General features: G+C 34.9%; 2 pseudogenes; both read right to left on the reverse strand.

Annotated features, from left to right (window-relative positions):
* Window positions 1-1,369: 1,369 nt before the first annotated feature.
* LOC148164974 (keratin-associated protein 20-2-like) lies at window positions 1,370-1,516 on the reverse strand (annotated as a pseudogene).
* A 7,600-nt stretch (window positions 1,517-9,116) lies between these two features.
* On the reverse strand, window positions 9,117-9,347 carry LOC114217399 (keratin-associated protein 20-2-like; annotated as a pseudogene).
* Between the last annotated feature and the right edge of the window lie 446 nt (window positions 9,348-9,793).

A 9,793-nucleotide genomic window follows, 5' to 3' on the forward strand; every position in this document is an offset into this window, starting at 1 on the left:
ATAAACAGATCTTATTTGTCACATGTTCTTAAATGAGAGTATAGAAACAGAATGAAAAATTTTGCATAATTGTTAGCATCCTTCATTCATTAATAAATATTTGTAAAGTACTTTCTATAGTGCTTATACTTGGTGACCATTTTTCTAGGTGCTGAACTATAGGACTTACTTTTGGTATCTTAATATAATCTTATAGTCATACCACGAGAACATGACATTACAAAAGACCATTAGATAAATATCCATCCTCGTAGAAAAATGGACTAAAGTTATTTTAACATATTCAAAATTTTTTAAAATTTATTTATTTGGCGGAGAGAGACACACAGAGAGAGGGAACACACAGGGGAGTGGGAGAGGGAGAAGCAGGCTTCCCGCTGAGCAGGATGTGGGGCTGATGTGGGACTCAATCCCAGGACCCTGGGATCATGACCTGAGCTGAAGACAGATGCTTAATGACTGAGCCACCCAGGCACCCCTAACATATTCATAATTTTGTATGAAATTTTGAAATATAATGAAAATGAAGTGAAAAATAATGAATCCTGTTTAATGACAAAAAGATGCCTTTCACTGAAATCTCCTTAAATGAAATTGTTCCTAGTAGCTGGATCTATAAGAAAGGTAACCTCAGTCAAAAACTACCAGAGTTGGTCAAACCAAAATAATAAGTCTATACAAAAGCACAGCAATAAATGGTTCAATCCAAATGTGTAGTGTCAGAAAAAGCCTAAGAACAGAGACATCAGAATAGAATCATGGAAAATTAGGTTACTATTATAGAAAGTGTTATTAAGTAATTAAAATAAATTATTAGTTACACTTTTAGCTTCTGAAGATAAGGTTATGGTGTGATCAAGGTGATGATGATAGTAAGTGGCTGTAGATATACATGAATGCATAAATTTACATTAGCATTGCTTGCGAAGAATGAGAGTCTTATCTTTCTGCTACTTCATCACCTTGGGAATGTAAATAGCACAGTTTCTTCAGTCATAATCACCAAAACCTAATGGAGACAAAGACAGATAAATGAAAATAAAGCAATATTGACAATAAGAATATTGATTTTAAAATGAAGTTAAATTTTTCTGCCCATGAAAGCTGTTGAAATAAACTGTGCACTGAAGTAAAATGGAAGTATAATTTAAAAAGAAAAAGTTCTATAAATCATAACATATTTCAAATGATATTAATCAACCAAGGTGAAACACACCAAATTTGAACCTTACTCTTCCCTCTCACCATTCCTGTAGGCTGATTGGGTTGGACATTATTTGAGGAGAGAATGGAGTTCTATGTGAAGAGTTCTAAAAACAGTCAGTCACAGGAGGAGAAGTCCAATAATCTAAGTGGCTCTAGAAGTTCCTCAGTAGAATCCACAGGACCAGAATCTTTCACAGCAAGATGGGTGACCACAGCTGTATCCATACCTACCCTAGGCATAGCCATAGCCACAGCCCAAGTGGCCATAGCCATAACCCAAGCCACCAGAGTAATTGCTGTGGAAGCACATTACAGAAGGAGTGGATGATTCAGTTGAAAACAAAGAAACGTGCCTCAGATTGAATGTGACCATCTTCATACAACTGCTTATACACCCTCAATAGTGGGTGGAGAAAACCGTAGGCAGTGTTCACTGCATATTTCACACTAATTTTCATTAGAAAATTTTTAGGGTCTCTTGATCCATAAGGTGAAATGAAGCCTTCATAAGTAAGATTCCTTTGATAAAATGTTAGAATTCCTACAGTGAAATCATGTGACTTTAAGAAGAGGCATTTTTTTTTCAACAGAGGAAAACAATTCAATTAAGAATGGGTAAAGGATCTGAACAGACACTTTACCAAAGAAGATGGATAGATGACAAAGAAGCATACAAAAAGATGCTCAACATTGCACATCATTAGAGAATTGCAAATTTAAACACTGAGATACCACTATACAACTTTTAGGATAACTGAAATCCAAAATACTGACAGCACCAAATGTTGGCAAGAATGTGGAGCAATAGTAACTCTCATTCATTTTTGGTGGGAATGCAAAATGATACAGCCACTTTGGAAGAAGTTGGGCAGCTTCTTACAAACTCAACAAATCTCTTACCATACTACCCACTAACCTATGCTCCTTGCCATTTACCCAAGTGAGTTGAAACATATGTCTACACAAAAACCTGCATTCAGATGTTTATAGCAGTTTTATTCATAATTGCCAAAACATGCAAGCAACCAAGAAATCCTTCAATAGGTAAATGGATAAACAAACTGTGATGCATCCATGTAATGGATATTATTTTGTGAAAAAATGAAATGAACTGTCAAGCCACTAGAAAGCATGGAGAAACCTTAAATGCATATTGATAAGTGAAAGAAGACAATTAGCAGAAGCTACATATGGGACGATTCCAGCTATATGAGAGTCTAAAAAAGGCAAAACTATGGAGCCAAGAAAAAAATCAGAGGTTGCCAGGGGTGTGGGGGGAGTGAGAGAGGGATGAGAATGTGAAGTACTGGTGATTTGTAGGACAGTGGAGCTATTCTGTATGATACTGTAATGGTGGACACATGTTATTACACACTTGTCTAAACCCATAGAATATATAACACAATGTACACTGAATTGTGGTCTTTAATTAATAACAATATACCAATGTTGGCTCATCAGTTCTGACAAATGCACCACACTAATGCAAAAATTAATAATAGAAGACACTCATGGTAAGAAGATGAGGGGGTATATGGAAGCTTTCTGTGCTTTCTGCACAGTTTTTCTGTACATTTAAAACTGATCAGAAATCAGTCTATTGCTTTTTTAAAAAAGAAATGTTTATTTTTCAAAGACTGCTTACTCTGGATTTGGCCAGTTGATAAATATTACCAAATTACTTGGGATGACATAGAGCACACAAGCATTCCTCTAAATTTATGGGTTTTCTGTTTTAGATATTTGTTCTACTCAACTGTGGATTTCTAAGAATGTTTATATTTATATAATTCTATTATATAGTCTAAAGTTTTATATTGTATTTAATGGATGAGTGGGTACTTTGAAAGGGAAATTACTTGATGCTGAAAGTCTGCCAAGTTTCTCCATCTGTTCTCAGGTGAAAACATGTCTTGTCTAGTACATCATGTTTTCTATGGAATATGTTCAGTGAACTGACTTAACATATTTTTATGCGTTTTAATGAAAAACCTTATTCATGTATATTGTATAACATCCAGATTATGAATAAATCATAAAGGTAGAACTTGATGAATTTCCAAAGTGGTCATACCTGTTTAATCAGTACTTAGATCCAAAAATTGCATATCACTAATATCTCAGATGACTCCTCTTATGCCCATTTCCATTCAGCACCAGCTTTTAAGTGTAACCATTCCTGATATCCAAAACTATGGATTTGGTTGCCAACTTTTGAACATTATACAAATGGAATCACACAAAGAAGATTATTTTATCTGGCTTCTTTTGAGATGCATTTTTTTTTTTGTAGATTCATGCTTTTTGTTTTCTCACTGCTGTATAAAAATCAATGTACAAATATACCATAATTTCTTTATTCATGTGCTCTTGATGGTCATTTGTATTGTTTCAAATTTATAGCAATATTTTTCAAATAGTGTTGCCACAGACAATCTTGTACATGTCTCTTAGTACACTTATGCATGTATCTAAGACATGCTAATTATTACTATAATAATGTTGCTTTTAAAAGCCCTCAAATCTCAGTGCCATATGATATTTACATTTATGTCTTGCTCATGTGTTTGTGTGTCTGCTGGGATTTGGCCAATATAATATAGATTTGGCTCAAGTTGTGGGTTCATTTCAAACTTTCTTCAGGTGTCCCTCATCTTCCTTGGACTGGTAGCTACTGGAAGCATTTTCTCCAGGTGAAAAGGCTGGAGTACAACAGGGAAACCTCAGACATGCACACATATACCTATGTTCAAGTCATGTGTGGCAACATCCCTCTGGCCAATGCAAATAACATGGTTAAGCCCAAAGGCAATGATCAGAGAAATACATTGTGTCCACAGTAAAGCCAGACCAAGTAACATTAGGCTGCCATACTCAAAGGGTAAGGGATGCATACTCCTGCCCTAAAAGCGAGAGGGAAAAGAACATACTCTGCTGAATAAATAGTTTAACTGAGGGATCCACAAACTCTTGCCCACCATCTGTTTTATTGGAAAACATCACTCATTTATGTATGGTCTTTGGCTGTTTTCATGCTACAGTGACAGAATAGAGTAGTGGAGACACAGACCATATGGCCTATAAAATCTAAAATATTTTACTATTTGCAGAAAAAGTTTGCCTACTTCTGATTAGTCTATCAAAATAGGGATACCAATTAGATATACACTTAGAACCAGAATTGCTGAGTTATAGAAGACACTACTAAATAGTTTTCCAAAGTTCTGCCCTTTTACCTGCAGTTTTTCTATTATTATGGCACTGCATTTTCATCTTGTTTGTGGCATCAATGACTTACTACAATCTGTTGCAATATGTTACTTTTACTTCTTTCTTGATAAGTCTAGAAACTTAGAGCTAGCTATTTTTATAATCCAGTCTTCTATGGAATAAAGTGTAATATGTCTCATATAAACCTCCAAAGAAATTATCGGTATTTGTGCCTGATTAATAATTCATATATGTATTTTTTATTCATTTCATGCTTTTGTGAATGTCCATGTTTCTGTCAGGATCTCTTTTTTTCTGCCCAAGCAACTCTATTGTTTCTCACAATTAATACTTGATAAAAATAAACTGTCTCACTATTTACTTGTTTGGAAACTTTTATTTTTGGAAGAAACATTTGATTATATGAGACTCTACGTTGATAGTTATCTGTAATCCATTCTTCCTTAAAATGTCATCACATTTTCCTTTGGCTTCCTTTGCTTCTGTTGAGGAATCTACTTATGGTTACTCTTTGTAGGTAATATTTCTGTTTTCTCTAGCTGCTCTGATTTTGACTTTGCATTTAATTTTCAGCACTTGGGTCATGCCTAGTTATTTTATTTTTTAATTTAATTTAATTTAATTTAATTTAATTTAATTATTTTTGTTTGTATTTAAATTCCAGTTAGTTAACATACAGTGTAATATTAGTTTCAGGTGTACAGTTTAGTGATTCTACACTTTCATACAACACCCTGTGCTCATCACAAGTGCACTCCTTAATCCCCATCACCTATTTCCCTCACCTCTCTCCCCACCCACCTCCCCTCTGGTAACCACCATTATATTCTCTATAGTTAAGAGTGTTTCTTGGTTAGCTTCTCTCTCTTTTTTTCCCCTTTGTTCATTTGTTTTGTGTCTTAAATTCCACATATGAGTGAAATCACATGGTATTTGTCTTTCCAGAGACTTATTTCGTTTAGCATTATAGTCTCTAGCTCCATCCATGTTGTTGCGAATGGCAAGATTTCATGCCTTTTTATGGCTTAGTAATATAGATTATATATATATATATATATATATATATATATATATATATATATATATATACACCACATCTTCTTTATCCACTCATCAGTCAATGGACACTTGGGCTGTTTCCATAATTTGGCTATTGTGGCTAATGCTGCTATAAACATCAGGATGCATGTATTCCTTTGAATTAGTATTTTTACATTCTTTGGGTAAATGCCAATAGTGCAATTGCTGGGTCATAGGGTAGTTCTATTTTTAACTTTCTGAGGAAAGTCCATACTGTTTTCCAGAGTGGTTGCATCAGTTTTCATTCCCACAACAGTGTAGGAGGGTTCCCCTTTCTCCACATCCTCACCAACATCTGTTGTTTCTTGTGTTGTTGATTTTAGCCATTCTGAATGGTGTGAGGTGATATCTCATAGTTTTGATTTGTATTTCCCCGATGATGAGTAATATTGAGCATCTTTTCATGTGTCTGCTAACCATCTGTATGTCTTCTTTGGACAAATGTCTATTCATGTTTCTGCCCATTTTTTAATTGGATTGTTCATATTTTGGGTGTTGAGTTTGATAAATTTTTTTATATATTTTGGATACTAAACCTATATTCTCCCATTCTGTAAGTTGCCTTTTAGTTTTGTTGATGGTTTCCTTCACTGTGCAGAAGGTTTTATCTTGATAAAGTCCCAATAGTTCATTTTTGTTTTTGTTTCCTTTGCCTCAGGAGATATATCTATAAAAATGCTACTATGGCTTATGGGTAATTTTAAAGATTTTATTTATTTATTTGACAGAGAGAGAGAGACAGCGAGAGAGGGAACACAAGCAAGGGGAGTGGGAGAGGGAGAAGCAGCCTTCCTGCTCACTGAGCAAGGAGCCTAATGCGGGGCTTGATCCCAGGATCCTCGGATCATGACCTGAGCCAAAGGCAGATGCTTAATTAACTTAGCCAACCAGGAGCCCAGGCTTATATGTAATTTTAATTGTACTTCTTCTTGGCAGTGCAGTTTTTAGAATATGTGGTTTGGTGCCTTTCATCAGTTTTGGAAAAGTGTGGACTATTTTCTCTTCAAAAATGGCTTCTGCTTTATTCTTTCCTTTCTTGCTGAATTCCAATTACATTTCTTACTGTTTAATGAGGCCTGATGTGCCCTTTATACTCTTTTTACTATTTTACATTCTAAGTATTCTATTTTTACTTCAGTAGTATAGCTTTTATCAATCTATCTTTAAGTTTACTAGTTCAGATTTCCTGTAGCTAGTCTACTGAGTTCTTAACTACATTGTTCATTTGCTCTCTTTTTAAGATCTAGAATTTAAAATAGATTCTTTGGTGAATTTCTCCAGTTTTAACACCTATTTTCAATTTTTCATTAAGTTTCTTATATGAATTAATCATGACTATGTTTAAATTTCCAGTTTCCAAATCCAATATATGACTCACCTTTTGGTCTCCTTATATTGTCAATTGTTTCTTTTGTATTCTTTCAGATGGTTCCACAAACTCAATGTTTTGTATAAACATTGTAGAGGATCCAGTATTTCTGTATTTCATCACAGAGATTTTGTTTTTGTTTTTGTTTTGGTCCTAGGTTATTCAAAAGGTTCTGATTGCCTTAATCCCAACAAAGGCTCACATAAAATTAGGTTCCTAGAATTTTATAATTTTGATAAGGGCCTGTCTACCTGTTTTCTTTTAGGCGATAGGAGTACTCCTTTGGATCTTCCAATTCAGGGCACTTCCTGGCAATTCCTGAACTTTAATGATTATTTCCTCAACACCTTGATATGAAAAAAAAGGATTTGATTTTCAAATGTGTTTGCTTGGTATCTTAGGAAATTGACTCTTACAACTTCAGAATTTAGAAAATATCTCATGGAGAAATCTGGCTGTCTGTTAAGCTCAGTGTTCTGCCAGTTCATTTTTATCAGAATCTTGTGTCTCCAATTCTGTTTTGCCAACCCTGAAAAAAGAAAAAAATAACACCCAAAACTCCGGTTGTTAATCTTTTCCTCAGCAAGCTCTTGTTTGCTCTGCTCCTAGAATCAAGGACTGCAGAATTTCACTAAATTTTCTACAGTTGTCTTATCTTTAGAATCTTGGTCCTTTTATTCTTAGTTTTGTTTTTGATTTGTTTTTTTTTAATTAGCTCTTCATTGTATTTTATCCTTTTAGTTTGAGTTTCCCAAGTAAAACAACTGCTTCAAAGGTGGAAAATAAATTTAATTCTGGGGAAATTTAATATGTATAACATATATATTTGATAAAGTCCAGACCCCCTAAGTAAAAAATGAAATAAGCTAATATTAATTTGATACTGAGAAAACATCTCATGGTTTTCATAAATCTATTTTGAATCATAAACTATATATGTATCTTTTCTAAATACTTAGTATAAATTGGTATACTTTGAAATATTTTTCAGACATCATGTAGGTAAGACAGAATGTCATTGTTAGTGCTGATATTTTAAATTTGATAATGCCCATATTCATTCTCTGGGCAAAATATTAAAAAAAAATTGAGAAACATTTAGCAGAAGCAAAACTTTAGCTCATGTAATCCAACCATAGATGTTGCAAAAACACAAAACATACAAATACACACAGTTTTAATGTTCATTTTTTTACAAGTTTTAATGTTCTGATATGAAATACAACTATTGTAGATACTGGCCATTTTTAAAGCTTAGATTAAGACATAAACCAACAGAGATGATAAAAGATTATAGAGATGCATATAAAAACAGATTTCTTATGAATACTTGGAAAAAAGTGGTATTTTTACTCCTCAATTTTAGTCACATAAAGACCACAAAAGAGCACTCTGAGGGTGCCTGGGAGGCTTGGTCAGTTAAGCGTCTACCTTCTGCTGGAGTCATGATCCCAGAGTCCTGGGATTGAGCTCTGCACTGGGCTCCCTGCTCAGTGGGGAGTCTGCTTCTCCCTTTGCCCCTCACTCTGCTCTTGTGCTCTCTTTCTCAAATAAATAAATAAAATCATAAAAAAAAGAGAACTCTGGCTCTCTCCTGCTCTCTTTCACCATACTCCCACACCCAATTGCATACACATGTGAATAATCACACCCCAGTAGACAAACATACAAACTAAACTGATGGAGATAATTTAGTATAAATGTAACAAAGCAATATTTACAATTAAATAAAGTTTATTTAATAATACATATGCTTTTTAAAGATTTATTTGAGAGAGAAAGAGAGAGTGTGCCATGTAGGGGGGAGGGGCAGAGGGAGAGGGTCTCAAGTAGACTCCCTGCTGAGCATGGAGCCCATCATGGGGCTCCATCTCACAACCCTGAGGTCATGACCTGAGCTGCAACCAAGATTCCAATACTTAACCGACTGTGCCATCCAGGCGCCCTTAATATATATGTTTTAAGGTAAAATTAATAATACAACTTAATTAAATTTTATGTCATGTTATAAAGGTAATACCATATCAAAGGAAAAACTTTCCTATAAACTACGATACAATCTGATCGGTAATAATGAATCAAAATGGGCATGCTGAATTTCCTTTATTTACCTCAGATAGTTTGATACAAAGTCAGTATTTTTGAAGACATTTAAAAATTTTTCATGTGAAGGAAACTTGGAGAGAATGAAAGTAAAACAGGGTTATGTAGTCAATAGACTAAAAGTTCCTCAGTAAAAGCCATAAGACCAGTATCTTCCATGGCACAATGGGCAGCAGCAGACATAACCGTGGCCACCATAGCCACAGCCATAGCCATAGCCCAGGCCACCATAGCCATAGCCCCGGCCACCATAGTCATAGCCCAGGCCACCAGAGCCTTAGCCCCGGCCACCATAGTCATAGCCCAGGCCACCAGAGCCATATCCCAGGCCACCATAATAGTTGCTGTAGTAACACATGGTATCAGGAATGGAAAGTTCAGTTGAGGAGCAAGAGGTAGGTATCTTTAATATGAATGCCACCATCTGCCAAGGGCCTTTTATACACCCTCAGTGGTGGGTGGGGAAAACCACAGGCAGTGTAGCATCCTATATCTCACTAATTTGCTTCAGACAACATCATGAATATTTTTATTTATTGGCAAAACAGGGTCCTCATAACTGAGATAATTTTACTCCCATATCAGGACTCCACCATTTATTGGCCTTTAAAATGAATCTCTTATTCTGTTTTCAAGGCTATGTCTCACTCTATATTTATTTAGTTGAAAAAATATGACTTGATTACATAGCATGAACCAAACATGAAAATAGGTATCCCATTGTTTGGTTTTGTGTCCATTCTTCTTTAAGAAGAATTTTAAAATGAGCCTTGTGTGGAGGAACATGTTTCCTGAATCTTGCAT

This window comes from Eumetopias jubatus, unplaced genomic scaffold, assembly GCF_037043125.1.
Source record: "Eumetopias jubatus isolate StellerSeaLion01/CBP00866 unplaced genomic scaffold, mEumJub1_p1.0 scaffold_1, whole genome shotgun sequence".
NCBI lineage: Eukaryota > Metazoa > Chordata > Mammalia > Carnivora > Otariidae > Eumetopias > Eumetopias jubatus.